We start from the raw sequence: 21,716 nt of genomic DNA, 5'->3' as shown, positions 1-21,716 counted from the left end.
TCTTGACCATGGTATAAATATAATAATGGTAACTTGGAGCAACTCTCTCTCAAAAGGTCCCAATCCCAAACTCACTGAAGTTAATCGATAGAAAACTCCTACTGATTTCAGTGGGTTTTCTCAGGCCTTAATACTGCATTCCTTCCTGATGCTGAGTTTAACCTTTCTCTTTCTAAATATCCCCATCACTAATTGTGGTTATATAATGTCTGTGCTTCACAGAAAGTTAAGAAGATGCCTTAATGTTTGTGAAGTGCTATAAAGCAATAAAATGACAATACAGAAATACAAATAAAGCACTAACAGATTATGCATACTGTTCTCTGAGCCCAATTTTGTCTGCCCAGTACTTTACATCCCAATAAAATCCTGCAGTTCCAAATTTCTGAGGGTCCCTGTAGCAGGACTGGACCCCACAGGCAGCTGTGACACCTTCCAGTGACCAAATGGCTACTGTCTTATTTTTCTTCTAGGTACCATCCCTTCCTCTGTCACCTGCCATGCCTTGATGTAATTGTTATATCATTAAAGAGAAGTTGGATAAAGGTCCTAGAACACGTCCTCATCCTTCTTTCACCAGCAGATCCCTTCCTGGACCTTATGAGCCCAAACCTGCTCTGTCAGTAGATGGGCCCTCCTGACCCATACATGCCTCAAGGTACCTGTTATCTTAAGAGCTATTCATGGCCCTTGATCCCCCCTACAGCCATACCCATATCTTGCAAGGATTCCTGATTCACACTTAGGTGTGGTACTTTGCCCACAACCCAATGTCTGGCCACTTCAGGCCTTTACACCCTTGTTGGGGCCTTGGCCTTCCTGGTCTTCACCTCCTTCCTTTATCTGGCCCCTTTCTGCCTAGGCCAAATGCGCCAGGCCAGGCTCCTGAGTTTCAACAGTGGTCAACTTTCAGTCTCTTTGGGCCTCAGGCCTTTATTCATCTCGCCCTGGACCCCTGGCCCTAGAACTTGCCCTTCTAGGCAACAAGGCCCCTGGTCTCTGCCTTTCTGGGCTTATCATATCCTACTTGAGCTACAGGCCTCTGACCCTGGCTCATGCCCCACTTGGGCTATGGGCCCCTGAGGCTTTCTTCTCTACTCTCAATATTTGCCTTGCCCCTTGGCCAGGCGCAAGGCAATCATGTGCCCCGCAGGCACAGCTGGGATCTCCAGACCCTTCCTATAGTCCCAAACCCAAACTACTGGTATAAAACCACAATGTAATAAGGAAGCCCTCTGGCTATAATAAGAAAAACTGCCCCCACACTGGGTCCCAACATAGACCCCAGCTCCCTGGCTGTGTATAAAAAAGCTGCCCTTCTATGGGTTGTATCCTCATCTCCCGGGCTGAACCAGCACACTCCCCATCATACTGAGTCCTGCTTCCCTGTAGGCTGTGAGCATCGTATTTGTAGATCTCAGGGCCTCTCAAGTCAGCCAGGCAGTCCCTTTCAGCCTCCCTGCTTAGGAGCTCTTTCTTTTTCAGCCTGCAGGGCCAAACTGCCCTGCCTACTCTCATGCACTGGCTTTATCTGCCTCCTAAACCGTACCCCATCCCATCATGTGACCCTGCATCTCTGTACACGTGTTCCCTCCCTGTGGCTGATGACATGCCAGTTTTCTCTGCTAGGGCTTAGCTCAGTACCCTGCAGCTGGCTGCCTACCGGTTTGGTAGCAGCCAATCCCCTATTAGACAGCTAATATCCTGGCTGCTAGCTCTCAGCTTTTTCTATGCAGTAGTCCCTGGACTGGAAACAGGTTTTCCTCTTTTCTTTAATGCAGCTCCACCGCAGCTGCAGGGATCCCTGAATGCCTGCCTTCTGGCAGCTAGTCTCTGTTTAGCTGCCTTGAAGCCTAACTGGAGCATTTTCTCCCCTTAAAGTAACAGTAACCCTCCCATAACCAGAATAGGCTTGGAAGGTACTTCAGTTGAAGCAGAACTACTTCTGTCTACCCCTATAGTTGGGCTGCAGAGCCTGCTATATTGTGATGTTATAAATGGAATCATTGAAATACATTATAGAAAGAGATCTGATACAACAACCATACAGATCAAGAAAACAACCAAGTGGCTTGGCACCTAGACACACCAGAGAATCACAGCAAGAAGTGGTACTTGTGGCATTTCCTCTGAGAGGAGACAAGATTACCTCCATTTCCAAGTTCCCTAGGACTTGGGACTGGAGTGGAGGAAACCATACTTAGTATGCATGAAAGCTGCCCAGGCCACTGCAAATGGTACTTCTCCGTCTGTCTGACTCCCTCCCCACTCCTTTCTGCTGGTGCTGGTCTCCCTCAACCCAATACTATCTATCTGCATGCATCACAGCTACACTTTGCATTGACATGATTAACATCCCATGCTTTCCCTCAGTAGTAAGTTTTATTCTAGCAAAGAGCAGGAGTGCTTGTCACATGCACCATTTGGTTGATTGCATAAAATGATTGCTTCCTTGTTCAGTGTTTATAATGTTTACATTTCTACACAGGTAAGTGTACGTGGCATGACAAATTACTAGTGTTTGCTCTAAGGTAGAGAAGGTTTCTGTGTCTCACTGGAAGAAAGGTAAAGGAAAATAGGTTTGTTTTTAAGGCAATAAAACTTTATTCAGTCCCTTGTTCCATTTTACAGTGGATGTTATTGTACTGAAACTCATTTGGTATTTGTAGTAGCAATGGGCAGCTGTCAATCCTTTGGATCATGGTGTACATGTAAGAGGTCTAGTCAGGTCACTGTCAGGTAAGAGGTCTAGTCAGGTGCCTGATTAATCCACTTGTACAGAGTCCTGCAGCCATCACACCAAGACCTTCACTGAGCACACCTAGGCAAGAGTGTGGAGGAGTGGAGGCTGTTCAAGACATAATGTCCCCCTTTAGATTACTGAGACAGAATCCAAAGGCCAGACCAAGTCCAGACATTCAGTGCCTCAATGCTTGTAGCTTCTGCTAGAGACCAAAAGATAAAAAACTGCTGCTGACTGCCTAATGCCTCAGCAAGGGCATGTTTCTGTCAGATTGATGTCCCTTAGCCTTTCTCCAACTAAGGAGTACCCACAAAGCAGTGGGGTCCAGGGTTCAGAGGCACCCTATACTCACCTTGCTCTAGAGGCTGCAACATTGTGTGTGCATATACACATGCTATTGTACTAGAGTTTATTGCTCCCAGACTCTGCATTTGAATGTGCACCTGGGACTAAAGCACATTTAGATGGGTCGAGCAGCTTCGGCTGGCAGGGCATCCAGGGGGTCAGCCTGCCAGCCTGGGAATGCTCCCCAGCTCAGCATGCTGTGGAGGGGCTGGCTGGGGCATGCTGCAGTGTGGGCCTAGCCAGCAGACAGCCCCATGCTGAAGCACCCTCATGCCCCAGCTAACCCCATCAGCACCTACATATGGGTCACTGCGCACTAAAGAACTGCACAACAGGATAGTACTTGTATTTACAAGAACTGAGCCGTGGCGGAGTTGATTAGTTTTCTGCGGCCTAGTAGGGCCACATGTGTAGGTACTGAAACATTACTGAGGAGCTAATTAGGCAACTCCACAGTAAATATCTTGGAGTCTGGTATTTTATAGGATGTAACCTGCCATGAGTAGCCCAACTACGTTGCCACGAGGCCCTCCAACCAGATGCAGTTTTATCATATCCAGACTCAAGTGATAAAAGGGCAAAATAAACTTTTTCCCTGGCAACTGTGTCTTTTTAATTCTGTAGTTTAAATCAGGGGTTGTTGCTTATAGTTGTGTTGGTCTAAGTACATAGGCAGACAAGGTTCTCTGGGTAAATGTGATATATTTTATTAAACCAACTAAAATAGTTGAAAAAATTGTGCTTTGCCAGCGTTCAGGTATGAACACCCTTTGTGTTTGTACCTGAAAGCTTGCAAAGAACAATTTTCCCAATGATTTTAGGCAGTTTAAATCAAGTATCCCTGAAAGAAGAGTCAAAATGTAGAGTACAAAGTGAGACCTTCAAATACATAAATATTAAGTCCTGGAATATATATTGAATGGGCAAAACTACTGCTGTGACAATCCACAGACTCTATGAACAGGATTCTGACATAATTGGCATTGATGCAGAATAGGAGAAATTTAAGTGAAATCAGTGGATGTTGGTGTCCAGAACTGCCAGACTGATGGAGAGTGGCAAAAAATACATAAGCCATTTGGCTGGAAACAGTATCTTCCATTTTTTAAAGTTTTAGATTAAGGCAAGTTCTTTCCAGTGTTTATTCACGATTAGTTCACAACTTTGAAACACTGTAAAACCATTAATTAAAGGCTACATGGTCCTCTGCCCAAAGATGCACCCATGCAGAGGAGCAAATAAACTGCTCTTATTGTAACACAAAGCACAACGAGAAAAATGGTGTTTATTACACACTAAAAGAGAAGTGGAGGCAGAAAGGAGTAGGGAAAGGAGCAGGACTTTCATACGTAGTTCCCTCTATTTGCTAGCTGAACAGCAAATAGGCAAAAATATTCTGCTGTACCCAGTAAATAGAAGAGGCATATTTTGCATGCTTGGACCAGGTAGGAATCAGGGATCAAAATGTGACCATGAGGCAGAGAAGCTGAATACCATCCATTAGTCAGAAGCACTTTATAATATTGAAATAAGCTTCAGTTCTCACAGCACGTCTCTGAAATAAGACGTGCCTCCCTCAGTTCAAATTAAAATTAAAACAACACTTCAACCCTACAATTAAAATTAGTTACTCAAGGAGAATGTTAGCAGTTAAGTGGGTGTGAAGTTGGTCTGAAATGGAAAAATAAACTCTAGGAGGAGAGCCTGGGAACAGCTTCTAGAAGAGAGGAACCTGCAGTTATTGAAGTGAATCCTAAAACAAATTAAAGGAGGAGATGAAAGAAATGCCTCCTTTTAGATTGTCTAAGAGAGATTCTTGGGACCATTTTTAGTACCAGTTTTCACTCAAACCTGAATGTACATAGGTGCATGCTATTACCAAAGCATCCAAAATATAGTCATAATCTTGTGAGGGACCCCAAGAGGCAATATTTGTTGTTCCTAAACCATCCAGATAGGTGCCTGTCTGGCCTTTTCTTGAAAATGTCTGTCTTGAGGCAGATTCCATTTCTCTAGGCATTGTTCCATTATCCTGATTTTCTTACAGTTAGGAAATGTTTCCTGAGCTTTAATCTCAATCTGTTTTGCTTGTGGTTTAAAGCTATTATCTTTTGTCTGCCTGTGGCAAAGAACAACAATTTTCCTGCATCTTATTTATGGCCAGCTTTCAAGTATTCAAAAATTGATGCCATGTTGCCTCTTAATCTCCATTTCTGCAAACTAAACATAACTAGTTTCTTCAGCTTTTCATACGACTGGTATTGCAACCCCTTTAGCATCTGCTGATTAGTGGACCTTGACCTTAGGTTATTCTTAAAATGTAGTCCTCAGAACTTGCCACAACCAGTGCTCTGGTACTGTCAACTCTTGTCTTGCATATAATGCTTCTCTTCATACACCCTGAAACTGTATTTATTTATTTATTTTTGGTGAATACATCACTCTGTGAATAAGGTAAAATTTATGCTCCGGTGTAACAGCTCAATCCTTGTTGTCATTTCTTCCGATAAGCCTACTATACCCTGCTCTCATTTGTGGATCTGGTTCTTGTTCCATCACCTATTTTGCACCTACATTTATCTTTCGTGAATTGCACTGTGTTAGCTGTAGTCCAGATCTCCTATCCTTCAAAGTATTTGCAGCCTCTCCAAGTTTTGGGTCCTCTGCAAATTTGATCAACATAATCTAATATTTAATCCAAGACAAAAATAAAAATATAATGTGGCCTAAAACAGACTTGGTCCACACTCAAGATTTCCTGCCAGTGTGACCAGTCTATTACTCTATGCTTGTGCTTATTCAAACAGTTCTATATCTAACTAATGGTACCCATGTCAGGCATATGACTAGGAAACAGGGCAGGGGTGGGCAAAATGCGGCCCACAAGCCAGATGCGGCCTGCCAGGCATTCTATCCGGCCTGCGGGGCCCCTAAAAAATTTAGAAAATTAATATTTATCTGCCCCTGGCTGCCTGTTATGAGGCCCTCGAATGGCTTGACAAAACTCAGTAAGCGCCCTCTGCCTGAATTGCCCACCCCTGACATAGGCATTCAGGCTTGATTCTACAAAGGCCCATCCCAGGGATTCAGGAAAGACAAGGTCAGAAAGCAAGGGTCCTAGTGAGGGTCAGGAGGTTTTATATATTATAGGTCTGCCTGGGTTTGTGGATTTTAGGAAGCATGTAAAAAGTCCTAGCATTGTGGAGCAGGGGGCAGGGGATCAAGTTTTGCAGTTTTTCTTGTAGTTCAGGTGAAAAATTTTTCCAGCAACTCCATCTCAAGGACTATTTCCACAACCAAAACAAATTCACTTTCAACAACACTTCATTCCTTGACAACATAGAGAAAAAGATTAACACCAAAAAATTCAAAAAACCCATCAGATTGGACACCCCACAGTGGATGAAATTCAGACCTCCACTGCTATATTGACTGCTTCAGGGAAATAATGAACAATGAAATACTCAACAACAAACACCACCATAACAACCTCTCCCTCCCAGGGAGAAGGGCCATAGAATCTCTAAGATCTAATCACCAAATAGTAATAAAACCAGCAGATAAAGGAGGAGCTACAGTTATCCTTAACCATGATGACTATATAAAAGAACAAAGAACTCTCTTACACCACCACCTACTGTGAAAAACCAAAAGAAGATGATGCAACTCCCCTTTTCACCTTAAAACTCAAAACCACCATCACATCATTTCCATTTGAACTACAAGAAATACAGCAAAATTTGATCCCTCTGCTACCCAAACCAGGGACTTTTTACATGCTCCCCAAAATCCACAAACTTGGAAACCGAGGCAGACCTATAATATCCGAACATGGAACCCTGCCTGAGGAAATATCAGGTTTCATCGAATCAATCCTAAAACTTCTTGTCACCCAAAGACTGAGTTTTGTCCAAAACACAACAGAATTTCTACAAAAAACTTAAACATATATAGAGTAGACCACCTTCCCAGCAATACCTTCCTGGCCACCATGGATATTACCAGCTTATATAGCAACATCCCACACCAGGATGGTATTCAAGCCTGCCTTACATATCTACAAGAGCAAGACTGCAACTCAGAGTACAGACATAAAAATATTACTGAACTTGTACACTTCATCCTCACACACCACTTTCTCCCCAATCTCTCAGTTGTAATCCTCAATGGAATTTACAAAACACCTTTTGTAGATGAGTCTAGGAACTTCACTTGATAAATCTACTGGATTCAAAAAATCATAGACTAAATATAGACATTGGATTTATGGCACATTATATCCTGCCTGCCATCTGATAACCCAAGGTAACCTGTCTGCATTTTACCAGCTACACTGTATCACCAGCTCTACATTCCTACTCCCCCCTGCCACCTGTCTCACACCTATTGTCTCCCATTCCTGTGATCCTCACTACCACACATTTGCATTTTCACAGACCTGCATTTTGCAGATTGGCTTCTATTCTACCTTCTTTCGTATGACAAGAACAGTGTCTGTATCTTTATCTTTGTGTACTGGGCATTCATGAGCTCTTGGCCATCAGAAACGTTATCAGGGATTACTACTTGGAAGTGGCTCTCAATCCCCTACTCTACTCAGGAGAGCACACAAACACCAACACACTCTCCTTAGGCCTAAAGAAAGGCGATTGTGCCCAAAAGTTTGCAAAGAACAATTTGGTTTGTCCAACGATTTAGTTTGTCTAATTTTTCCAACTATTTAGTTTGTCTAATAAAAGATATCGCATCTACCCTAAGAAACCTGTCTGCCAAGGTTTCAAAGGGACCGTCAGTGAACACAAATAGAGCATCAGGCCAAAGTAGTCAAGAGCAGGAAGCAGGGATCCAGACCAGAGTCATCAGCCAGAGAATACAACGTGGGCAATCGCAGCAGTGGGGGATCAGTATGTGGGTTTCCACCAAACTTAAGCCACAGGTCAGGAGTCAGCTGTCAGAAAGCAGGTTTGGGGGAAAGACTGGGGTCCAGACCAGAGTGTGGAGCAAAGGGATAGTCTTCTGTCCTGTTAAGTAATCTGCTAGGCACTGAGGTAACTACTGCTTGTAAACTGGCAACCTCACTGAGGAAGGCAACTGGGGCCAGCTGGAAGTAGTTAAACCACTGATAACCAGGTCCACTCAGGTAACCAGAATCAGCTGGGGGCAATTTAACCTCCCTGCTGCTCTGACTCCTGACATGACAGTTCTCCAGCTGGATGGGTAATCAGTATTCTGGAAATACCTGGCAGCTACTAAATCAGGTGTAGTGGATGCAGAGGGAAAGAGAAAACTAGAATGATCTGCTCCCTAGACATCACAATGATTGTTGGGCTATTTCCATTTTTAACTTTGTCCAACACTGAGCAAGGTGAGAAGGAGAGTGAGCAAGCAGCTATCATTTATATAATATATACACTTTTCTTCCCATAGTTGCCCTACCTAATTCTCTACAGAAAAATGGATTCCTATAGGTTACAACCACATTTTAAATTTTATTTTCAAATGTTTGCAATCTAATTAATATCCTCTTAAGCACGTTTTTGTGTATAATTTGTTATTTATATTGCAATACAAATGGGAGAAGAACCTGTTGTGCAAAGTTCAGTAAAAATGCATGCAAGACAGACAGCCTCTAGTCCTTTAGTCAAAAGTGGATCCTCCTAAGCTTTAGCTCTACCTAAGGGGAAAAAAGAGACAAAGTTGCTTCTAATGTGTTTATATGACAAATAAATAAGGTTCTGTGAAACTGATTTAATAGGAACATGTTCTTTTAGCAAAGTTTCAAAAGCATATACCAGCCAACAGCACCACACGTGATCAGACTTGTGAGTACCCACCCCTCCACACACAAACAGACTCTCCACTGTTACATGTGATACTATGAAAGATGTGCAACCTTTCCATGCCCTTAAGGAAGAATTTGACAGCCGATTACGGGATTTACCGATTACCAAGCTTTAACTGAGAAAATACATCAAATAAATATCAAAGAACAAGAGACTTGCCAAATTAGGAAGAATAAGGTAGCCAGCTATAATTATTATAAACAGCTTTCATGGATTCTTTAACTACACATAGAAATAAACCCTAGATAAAAAGAGTTTCTAAGGTCTCATTTGTGCTTTGAAGGATCAGTTCAAAACAGAGGTGATATAGAGCTTCACTATTCCAGGGAAAGCATCTGAAGATGTGAATCCCTTAGATATATCAACTAAATCCCCAGGATATACACCTTCTACACATCTGCTACTTGACTTTTTTATGTGGCCAGTCACTCTGTATGATCCCATCTCCTACTCTCATCTCCCAATCTCTTCATTGTCTTCTCCTAGAATGCCTAGAGCAAACTTCTCCTTTCGTTCCAGTTTAGCATATATTATTATACCTCTTACATCACTGTTAAAGGCTTTTACACATACACCTTATGGAGACCAGTATGTCCCATATGAGATCTGCTGCCCCAATTTGACAGGAGAACTTCCCATTTAAGTTACTGGTATCATGCTTATGTATGGTGTTTTTCTGCCAGTATGCAGTGCCACTTATCCTAAGCAACTCACTTGCCCTGAAGGAGAAAAGAAGAAACTTAAGATGACTACTACACAAAGAGACAGTCTGTGATTAGGAAGCATAGTATCTCATTGCTTGCAGCAATGCGATAACACAAGATGAAAATACATCCAGAAAACATCACAGAAAGGAGCAAACAAGATCAATAGCAAACACTATTCTTCAAAGATAAAGAATGGAATAACTCCCCCCCCCCAAAAAACAACAGATACTTGCTCTGTGGCTTAATGCAGTTGGAGTCTTACAGGTAAATTCATTGATCTTCCCTTTCCTCATCACTTACATTTATCATTCATTTTGCTCATTAACCATTAGGGCAGATTCAATGAAGTCTAAGCTGGTTCATGGGCTCTAACAAATGGCTTTCTAAGCAGACTTGATTTAATTAGAAGACAAGCTTTATTATTCAACAGTAATGGACTTCCTATTCTAGATAATATCCTTTCATTTTACTCCTGGTCAAAATAACCTACTTGCTATAAACAGATATAATTTCTGCATGGGCAGTAATAGCTCTTCCATTTGGAACTCTTCAAAACTCCATTTATCAGAGGCCTGATCCATAAATCTCTTCTGGGAGTCCAGACACCTAAAGATAAAAGCATGGGATGCTACAAATAGTCTTTATAAATATGTATTGCTTTAACATATTCATAGGGAGCATCAAAATAATTTGGATTGTATAGGATTGTTGAAGGTGATATGGATGCATGCAAACTGTGGACAGAGCAAACGATTTGACTGAGGAGTCTTGCTGACTGGAAGTCAATCTCAGCGCTATTTGGAAGCTGTTTAAAGTTGGGTGGAGGGGTATTTGGATTACTATTTGTATTGCATGGTGGTTGGCACTCATTAATCATGTTTTTATTGACAGTTCAGTAGAGGAATACATAGGGGTTAAAGGGATGAACTGGCTTGGAGGCTGGTCCTTCCTCATCAAAAATGAGGTAAATTGCCAAGACATCGAGTTGATCATTTCATCCATCCACTATCACTATAAGCTTTTGCTGGCCCAACCTCTCCTTTCCTGTCTATTGTGTTTTTCATTTTTACTCCCCCCACCCTACCTATTCTCTCTCTCTCTCATTTGCAGAGGGACCTTTTATTCATTATTACATTATTGTTACAGGTGTCACAATAGTTCCTAAAGGCCAAAGTTAAAGTCTCTATCACTGTACACGATATTGCACCAACAAGTGACAATCCCGTATCTTAACCCACAGGAGCCACATTGCTCTCACAATCCCTTAGAACTTTGTCTCCCAGAATTTATCTCCTTCCTCCAAATAAATTCACGCAGCCCAGAACACAAACCTTCAGATTTGTTTTATCAATAGTTCAAAGAGTCAGAAAATGCTCCTGATCTTTGCAGACTTGCAAACAAAGGTAAAGTCAAAGCTCAGGTGATCTAAATTGACCAATACTGATCTAAACTATATGAATCAGTATGTGCATCTAAATGAGATGCTAAATGTGCAGTAAACCAATTCTACTGTGCATTAGTATGTCATGAGAAAAGTCATGTTATTGTGCTACTGAACTGTAGAATTAGTCTACTGAACATCAGCGTCACTAAAAAGCCGTGCATTGGCACTAGTGTGCAGTAGCACTGGTTACTGCACATTGAGTTAGTACCTGTTATTACAGGTTCTAAACTAATGAGGTGTAACTACGGTTCATTAATGAACATGTAGACGTGTCTTGTGTGTTTGCTTCATAATACTTGGAATTGCTATATAGTCACAGGGAGCAATAGAGATCTTGCATAAACTCAGTATTTAGTTTGCAAGAAATATCAATATTCCATCATTTTGTTTTTATTTTGATTTGGAATAAAACAATATTTTGGGGGAAAGAACTCTCATACAGGAAAATTTCTGAAAAAAGCAGTTTCAAAATTGTAGTCAATGATCACATTTACATTGTTATATTTATAAGTTTATAAATGTGATGGTGTGGCAGGGCAGGGGCCTGCGGGGCCATGACCTCCCCTTGCGCCCCTGCCCGACTGTGCCAGATTAGGTTTCCTGCACCCTCTATCACTCGCCCGCCACGTCTTGGATGTTTGGTTCATTGAAGGGAGGCTGCCTTTCTCCGTCCCTGGCACGATGCCTCTGATGTCCGCGCTTCTCGCGCCCACACCCCCACTGAGCCCTCACTCACGTTTCTCGTGCCTGCTCTTACTCACGCTCCTCACGTCTCCTTGCTTGTGCCTCCCACACTCCTCGCTCGCGCTTCTCGCGCCCACGCCCACTGGGCCTCTTGCTCGCGCTTCTCGCGCCCACGCCCACTGGGCCTCTTGCTCGCGCTTCTCGCGCCCACGCCCACTGGGCCTCTTGCTCGCGCTTCTCGCGCCCACGCCCACTGGGCCTCTTGCTCGCGCTTCTCGCGCCCACGCCCACTGGGCCTCTTGCTCGCGCTTCTCGCGCCCACGCCCACTGGGCCTCTTGCTCGCGCTTCTCGCGCCCACGCCCACTGGGCCTCTTGCTCGCGCTTCTCGCGCCCACGCCCACTGGGCCTCTTGCTCGCGCTTCTCGCGCCCACGCCCACTGGGCCTCTTGCTCGCGCTTCTCGCGCCCACGCCCACTGGGCCTCTTGCTCGCGCTTCTCGCGCCCACGCCCACTGGGCCTCTTGCTCGCGCTTCTCGCGCCCACGCCCACTGGGCCTCTTGCTCGCGCTTCTCGCGCCCACGCCCACTGGGCCTCTTGCTCGCGCTTCTCGCGCCCACGCCCACTGGGCCTCTTGCTCGCGCTTCTCGCGCCCACGCCCACTCTTCCCTGTGCTCGTGTAGCCTGCACTGGGGTCTCTTCCCTGTACCTGCGTAGCCCGCACTGGGGTCCTCCTCGTGTTTCACGCACCCACTGCAGCACCCTCCCTGGTGCTCGGAGAACCCCCACCTTACTGGGGAGCTCCTATTGAGGCCTCCTCCACCCCTATAGCCTCGCCCGATCCTACGGTGTAACACCGCGCTTCTCAAGTCACAACAACTAAAACCATAAGCACAAAACCCCTGGGCTATAACATAAATTCCTAGCCAACCTGGCTTGCTTCCATATCTCTCCCCATCAGGGTTTTCTCAAGCTCCATCTTCCTTGGCAGCCAGAGGGGGACTGAACTCTAGCCTCGGCCTATGCTGTTTATAAAGGCCAGGCCCTGCCCCCTTCTGGTCAGCTGACCAGACCGGTTGTCATGGCAACCCGCACCTGTACTGCCCTGGTGATTGGCAGCTGAGCTCGTAACACTACCTCCAGTAGCAGGCACCTTAGTGCCCTGCTACAGATGGTTACAGTATATCATGGAACATCAGTCAGACATTCCATGAAATATTATAAAAACAGAAAATAATGATAAAATAGAGCCAAAACATTTTTGGCCAAGTGAAATTACAGTTTCCAAAATTAAATCCCAGAATTCCAAAATAAAATTAAAAAATTTTCCAAACCAAAAATTTCCTAGGTGACATAAAATTGTTTCTAATTTATCAGTATTGATTTTCACCAAGATACTTAATTTTCTTAAGTTTGTCTTTGAAGAAACTTTTCATCAATAAACTGTTTTGATGAAAAATTCCCAGTCAGATCTTATCTACACTTACGTAAAAAGGGCTGATATTTGCATGAATCCTTCTGACAGTAGTTATGAATCAAAATACATTATAAATGAAAATACAATAGCCATCAAAAAGAATCAAAGCTGCTTTTTATTATACATCTCACCGCTTCAAAGATAAAAACAGACATCAAGAATCTGGTGCTAGAATAGCTGTAATATTCTTTTCTACCAACGTTCTTCTACAGCCCTCAAAATGTATCTTCTGTTTCTATGAATCTGGCGAACAACTGTTTATGCCCAGACTCTTTTCTAAAATTAGTAACAAAAACATCATGCATTTGTCCAAGTTTCTGGCAAGTTGCCATTGTAGTCCTTCTTCCTGCAAACACTGATTCTTCATCTCCTCTTCCCATGTATTTTTCCTTCCACACACAAAAAGTGGCACAGGTTATTTTCTTTGTGGTTTGCAAGATGAACAAATAATTAAGCCTTTGTCAACAAACATTTTCACTTACATAGTACATAAAAAGACAATTTTAAAAACCCTTAAAAGAAAACATGACCTCAGCAAAGACTTCCTTAGAGCAACATCATTTGGGCCTGATCCTATCATCATTTCCTATGTGAATAGTTCCTTTGAAGTAAATATTGTATCAGAGTAAAATTACTCATACAACTAAATTTTATTTTCATGGCCAAGAGCTGCGTGTTCTTATGATTACACTGAATGCAGTGAAGTCAGGATTTTCTTGGTAGTTTGAAGGACTGATGCATCTCAATCCAAGTGAAGTTCAAAGTTCCTCTGATGTCTCTGAAATGGACAAAGATAATTATTATTTATTTTTAACTGCATCAAAAACTGAACATCACAATTGCCAGTGTTCTGTGTGTAGTGAAATGGATTCCTAAAGGAATCCATTGTGGGGCACTTCTGAGAGGAAGAGTGGAGAAAAACCTTGGCCATACCTATTCACTCTCCCTTTCAGCATCCACTGTCTGCCACTGTATGCCACTGGGCAAAAGGGACCTATGGCCTGACCCAGTAAATGGCAATGCTTATGTTCTTACAGGAGAACAAGGTAATCAGGAACAATCAGCATGGATTCACAAAGAGCAAGTCATGCCTGATTAATCTGTTTTCCTTCTATGATAATGTAACAGGCTCTGTGGATGAGAGGAGAGCAATAGACATGGTAAAGCTTGACTTTAGCAAGACATTTGAAACTGTCTCCCAAAACATTCTCATTAACAAGCTAAGGAAATACAAACTAGATAAAAGTACTGTAAAGGGGCTACATAACTGGCTGGATCGTTGTACTCAGTGGGTGCATCTACACAAGACCTAGGTTGCTCCCATGATGTAGCATCGGTGGGCACTAGCTGTGACACCTCCACTAATGCACAGTCAAAAATGACCTACTGGCTAGTACTGCACAGTCGTAAATGACTACACAGTACCAACTGTGCAGTCAGGGGCACATGTAAATGCACCCAAAAGGTACCACACAGTGGCTCCATGTCTAATTAGGAGGAGGTATCATGTGGGGTTCTCCAGGGGTCTGTCCTGGGACCATCCTGTTCAACATTTTCAACATCATCAATATTAACTTGGATGACCAGATTGAGTTCAAACTTAGCAAATTTGAAGATGTAAAATTGGATGGAAGGGTGGACACTCTGCAGGGCAGGGCTAGGATTCAGAAAGACCTAGATAAACTGGAGGAATCATCTGCAATCAATCAGATGAGATTCAGTGAGGATAAATGCAAAGTCCTGCATTTGGGATGGAATAACCACATGCATGCCATATGTAGCCACTCATTCTCCAGTACATTGCAGTACTGGGGGTTATGCTGAACCAACATGAGCCTACAGTGGACTCTTGTCACAAAAAAAGGCAACAACACCCTGGGTTGTATTAACAAGTGTGTCACCTGCAAATCAAGGGAAGTGATCCTTTCACTGTATTATTCAGCCTAAGGAGGGCTTTGGTAAAAATCTTCGAATACCTGAAGGTTGAATATAGAGAGGATGGAGATGGGCTTTTATCTGTACCTCTAGGGGACAGGACTAGGAACAATGGCTTCAAGTTGCAGGAGAGGAAATTTAAAATAGAGATTAGGAAGAACTTTCTGATTATACCAGTTGTCAGGCTTCTTAAGAGAAGTTGTGGAATTTCCATCCTTGGAAACTTTCAAAATTTTATAGACAGACATTTGGCTGGGACACTTCAGTCAGGGATGATCCTGCCTTGAGCAGCAAGATGGACTAAATTACTTTAAGGGGTCCTTCCAGCATTTTAGTCCTCCTTTCCTATGATCCTATGAAAACTAGCATGGTGTATGTAGAAACATGGAAGGAAATAAGGAAAGAGAACAGTAGGTCAACAGCCAGATAGATAATATTAAACTAAATATTACACATCCAACATTATCAACATTAAATACCTTTTGTGAGTTGTGCTTCAGAGTAATAAAATGCATATAATCACAGATTAGGATTTGCCTACCATGAGATTATGTAATAAGAAGCAATTACTGTACCTAACTAGACACAAGGATAAAAACTTCATTGAAATCTCAGGGTCACATTCTATTCCATTCCTAGTCATTTAAAGGTCCATTTTTTATCTATATGTTATTTTTGGAATAGAATTCCTGCCTTTGAGCAAGTGGCATTCTTGGCATTTAGAAAACTGAAATGTCATGTAGATGAGTAAAACTGGACACTCAGTTGCCCAAGACAGGAATAGAATACTACCCAAAATATTGTAAAGGCATGCACTGAGCATGAAAAAATTCAATCAGAAAAAAAAAACTTGAAACAAAACATTTTTTACTCTTCCATTTCCACTTTTCTACTGAAGAGTCAGAGCATACCAAGCCAATCATATTTGTTACTTTTCATGCACAATAGCCCCATTAAGACTTTATATAACATCCCCAATATAATTACCTACTATTGTACAGTTGGCATAGCACTATAAGTCTGGCTGCAAGGAGATTTCATAAGGCCTGCAACCACAAAAGGAGTAAGTTAATGTTTATTGCCCAGTATCTAAACCAACATGGCATTTTCACTAGCTTACATGACCCTGAACCTGCCAGCCGCTTTGCACTCATTAGTGTAATGGGCCCAGACACAAGGTCTGGCTGCCTGGTGCTCTTTTGAAGCCAGTTGGCTCTTTGTGGGTACAAAGTTCTAAAAACACAGAGTAGGCTGCATGTTTGGAGCCTATGTACATTTTTAAAAAAAGGAAGGAGAAACAAAATGCCCTTCCTCCTCATCATGTCCTCCCAAGTAAAACTGCAATGCATTTGGTCTAGAAAACCAAAGACCAAATAAAAAATATGTACAAGGAATCCATTAAGCTTGCCTGTAGTACCTAGCCTCATTTCCTGATCTTTTAATTCTCAAATACAGTATAAAATTTATTTCTCCTGTTAAGATTGTGTGTCTGTCTGAATACACATATTCCTTAAAGATTAAGGGAGCAAAAAGTGATGTTGCCTTCAAATGAAATGGATTCAAGCAAATGAATTCAAGAATGTATTCCATACAGATGCTATTTGTTTTTGTATTCTTGCATCCTCTTCCACTGTTTGATATACCTGCCATAGATTAATATTTCTCTTGTAACCTGCCAAGAAACTGTAGAATTTTTTCTTTGGGCATGTGAAGACATTTTTGACAACTGTATGGCAAACTCAACTGTACTTTCCCAAGTGCAGTAGGGATCAAATGGGTGTGTTTCTCCCCCATCCCCATTCTCTCTGTCTGAACATCTGTTGTAACTACAGGAATGAGTAGAAGTACCTCTTTTGATCCTTTCCCTATTCTTGTTTAAGCTGGTCTCTATATATAGCAAATGCCAGATATCTGTTTAGCTGGTTCATACAAATGCTTATTTGCCAAGCTTTCGAAACACGTAGTATCATGATTTCTCCAGTCTTAATGCTAAAGCGGTATATGATGCCAAGGTGCATGTACATGCAGGCAAGGAATGTAATAAATTACAGAGTGCCAAAGGAAAAGGACACAGAGAAGAAAAGACAAATACTTTCTGTAAGAGAACACAGAGTGCTAGAGGGTGAAGTCTTTCAAAATCAAATGTACTCTACTAAAAACATCCAGACATGGGAAAGTGAGTAACATGGTTGTTGATAGTTAAGCGACCAAAGCAAAATGTCTTGAATTATGTTTGTGGAGTAAGTCATTAACTTTTTCTCTTTGTTTTGACAGGTAAAGGTTATGTGGATTTTTGCACTGTTGGCCTTTCACATCTGGTGCTCAAGGTTTAAAACTACCCCGTTCAGTGTTTATGGTTCTGAAATCTTGATTTCAAAGGCTACACTGCATTAGGGAAAAGGAATAAAAAATGTACATTTCAAATCAGCCTTAAGGCTTTTACAGCTTAATAGAAAAAGCTGTTCAGGAAGAACCAATACAAAATTTCCTCCCCAACTCAAGCCTTCAACTGTAATATTTAGATATATCTTTAGGAACGGTGTTTGAAGATAGTTCTTTTTATTCACATTCATTATTTCCACCATGTTTGGACCATAATGAGAAATAACAAATAACTGCAAGGATGATTGATTTCTCTCTGGATCAGTAGAAGCAATACCTACCTACAGGCACTCTCTTCATCAACCCCACGCTCCCCTGCTGCTGGGAGACTACAGCTCATGATCTTCCAGCTACAGGAGCACTTTATGCACCCCTGCACCTGAGAGCCCACAGCTCAAGTGATCTCCCACTCACTGGGGTCCCAATGCACCTCTGCAGCTAGGAGATCTCTCAGCCATGGGGGTTTGTGGTGCTCCCAGCTATGGAGCCTTGCCTCTTGCCAGTACAGGGGTAGCCCTGGCATGATGGGAACTGATGCGTGATCTCACAATCATGCCTTCTGCCATGCACATGTGGCATGGCAGCAGGTTTAACTATGGGGAACATGCATTAGATACCATCAAACTTTTGCCTGTGATCAGAGGGACCCCAGGCATACCCTCTACCCTGACAGGAGATCTTACTACCTTCATAGGTAGCTCGTTCCAGTGTTTCATTATCTTAATAGTTTAAAAGATGTTCAGAACTAATTTAAATCTTCCTTTCTGAAAAGTGAAGCAATTTCTTTCTGTTTATCCCCAGGGGACATGGAGATTAAATGATCAATGTCCCTTTTATAAGACCCTTCAGTACACTGGAAGACTGTTACTGGGTTGCTGCTTAGTCCTCTCTTTTCTAGGATAAACCCTTTAACTTTTTAAAAACAGACCATGCTTTGTAAATGCTTAGCATTTTTATTTTTTTCTTCTTGATTCTTTACATTTTGTTTATTTCAGGTGAGGCCTTCTAGTGCTGGGTCTTACAAAACTTCAGTTAATAGAGCTTTATTTTATTTTATTGCGACAGCATCATATTGTTAACTCATATGTGTTTTGTGATCTATTATAAGCCCTAAACCTTTTCCTGCAGTACTGGTGCCTAATCAGTTATTCACCATTATGTATTTGTAGGTTTGATCAGCATTCCCTCTAAGCTGCGTGGCATGCATGGCCGTGCAAGCGTGCCTGCACAGCCAGGCAGCTTAGAGGGAACACTGCATTTGATTTCTCCTCCTTGGGTATAAAACTTTGCCCTTGTCACTGAATTTCATTCTGTTGGTTTCAGATCATTTTTCCAATTTATCAATACCATTCCAAATTCTGATCCTGTTCTCTGAAGTGCTTACAAGCCCTCCCAGCCTGATGTCTTCTGCAAACTTTATCAACATGCTGTCTATTCCAGCATCCAAATTATTAATGAAAATATGGAATAGAACTGCATTAGGGCAAACCCCTGCAGACTCCACTTGAAATAGCCATCAGGTTGAAAATACACCACTGACAACTACTGTTTGACTACAGTTTTGCAAGTGGTTAGATGCCTTATGGTAATTTCATCTATATTCTATTTCCCTAATTTGCTGAAGGAGTCTCCAAACATTTGAGCACGTAAGTACACATAAAATAAGTTCGCATTGTTTATATATACCCCCTTAATTGTTATACTTCAAAATATTCTTCATGCTATTCTCAGAAGACCTGAGAATCACTAAACTTAAATTCTGGTGTTGCCTCATAAATCATTGAATAAGAACGTATAGCGGGAATAATGCACTAAGGAATAGTCTTAATATAGCTTGTGGGAATCTGAGTCTGAATACTAGCTGAAGGAAAACCTAATGAAAAAGTTTTACTCATACTTTAATAATGTAATGTCATTTATATTTAACATCTATGTGAATATTTAAAAAAATTGGGAATGGGAACTTCATTTGCATAGATTCACTCTCCTTGTAGGCAAATAATTTTGTAACATAAAACTTATCTTTATGGAATGATCTCTGTGATCTTCCTGGCACACTTTTAAGTAGCTGATAATGGAATTTCTGCCCTGTATTATATTTAATTATTAGTTCTCAGTTATTAAAATGGTTGCCATTTTAATAAGTTTTTCTGCAGTTATACTACTTTTGAGCTGCCATTCTGGCAGATCGCATAGGTTAATTAGATTCAGCTGGATTCCATAGTTGGACTGGAAAGCTCCAAGAAAAAAATTATGTATTCCAGAAATACTAGTGATGGAAAAGTATGCTGGATTCTTTCCTCTCCATAGGCATAGAGCCAATGACATGATGTTATAAGGCAGTGTGCTTTTTGAAGGGCTTTCTGATGAGATGCGTGTGGGAGTATTTAATGTCTCATGGCAACTTTGCAAAAATAGAGGTGCTAACCCTGATGTCCTAGCCAAATGGTAAACCTGGCAATTATATTTTATGAACCTAAATTTATCTTGAATTTGCATTTGGAAAATTATTTTTTTAATTTCAGAATCAAATTTAGTTTGTGCTCATATGTTTTACTCTCGAGACGTGAATTATTCACCTTTCTTGTAAACTGCTAGGTTATAAGTTCATAGAGCTTAAAGCAAGAAAAGCCCATTAAAGTGCTTACTCATCTTCTGTACATTGTAGGCCATTAAATTACATCTGGTTACTTCTGTTTTGAGCCACAAATCTGTGTTTGACTAAAGCATATCATCCAGGAAAGTATACAGTCTTGAACTGAGAGGATTGAACAGTTGAATCTACCACATCCTTTCATAGTTTATTTCCGTGGTGCTCAACTTTTTTGGCCAGTGGCACAGGAGGGTAGTGCCCAGGACATCCACAGGCTGGACACTAGCTGGTGGTTCCAATCTGGCACAGGGCAGTCATGGCAGAGCCCCATCCAGCCATGTGGAGGGGGAAGGGTGCATCCCATCTCCAACCTGGCCCCAGAACAATATAACAGGAGCATCATTCTAAATCCTTGCTGGCTATGGCTCCACCTTGGTCTAAGACCTTTGGTTCAGTAAGGGGAGAAAGACCTCTAAAAAGATCTCAGAGGAAAGATCACTAGAATCGACCTTCACTGCTAGAACTTCTGGTTACCTCCACACATCTACATCAAGGGATTGGACATGGCTTTAAGTGCACCTCACAGCTCTCTCGTGCTCTCCACACAACTCCTACATTTTCAACTCTCAAATGGACTTATGACAAGGGCATACCACTGGCTTGTCATCCTAAAAGATGAACCCCTACTCCTATATCATCTTACAGCTCAAGACACTGATTTCTTACACCTTCCTTCTCCCTTCCAACCACCATTTTAAAAATCTAAAGCAGCCTAGATTTCATCAGTTGTGTTTAAGATTTCGTCAAGAGTAAGATGACCAAAATACGCCGACTCCGGGTACAGATATGTTTTGTGCCCATAATTCAGGAAACAGGCTTCAAGGTAGGAATTTCTTGGTTTGATTTTGTAGATTTTATATGATGTAGACCTGATGTACAAATGCAGTTATTATTGTAGGTACACCTGAGTGTAGCGTCTCAAAGCTAAAATAGATAAAGACATACCTTCGTTCTTCTGTGCTGCCAGAATGACTTGTTGGGCTGGCCATGGTGTCGATAGAACATGAAAGAGGTGGAAAACATTGTCTTAAAGAATTTGTTTCTGAATTTGGAAAACTGAAAACACGAAAAGCAACGTTCTAATTTTTTACACAAATATTCATGAGGATGTTCTTTTAATTGTACAAATATTATAAAAAATTGTATTAGGGTTTTTGCTGTATACTTGTGTTAGGGTTAATGAAAAGTGTGAAATAGTCAATTAAAAATTGTTTTTATTGTTTTAATGTTCATTTCGAATATCAAATAAGTACATGTAAAAGTTCACTCTAGACTTCTTATTTTGCTTTATATAGGAAGTGGTGGAGGTGCTGAGGTACACAGTTCGCCTAGGGTGCCAGTTACCCTTGGACTGGCCCTGCCTGGACCCATGGACTCAGCCCCTCAGAGGGGAAAGGGGGCATGGACAGTGCTGGGGTGAGGGGGTTGTGTCAGCCCCGAGGGAAAAGGGAGCACGACCCAATCCCACCCAGCCTGGGGGGAGGGGCATGGCCCAGGCTCATCCA

Source organism: Gavialis gangeticus, unplaced genomic scaffold (genome assembly GCF_001723915.1).
Source record: "Gavialis gangeticus isolate Ggan-Ray unplaced genomic scaffold, GavGan_comp1, whole genome shotgun sequence".
Lineage (NCBI taxonomy): Eukaryota > Metazoa > Chordata > Crocodylia > Gavialidae > Gavialis > Gavialis gangeticus.
The sequence above is the reverse complement of the archived record's forward strand: the minus strand, read 5'-3'. Positions refer to the sequence as shown.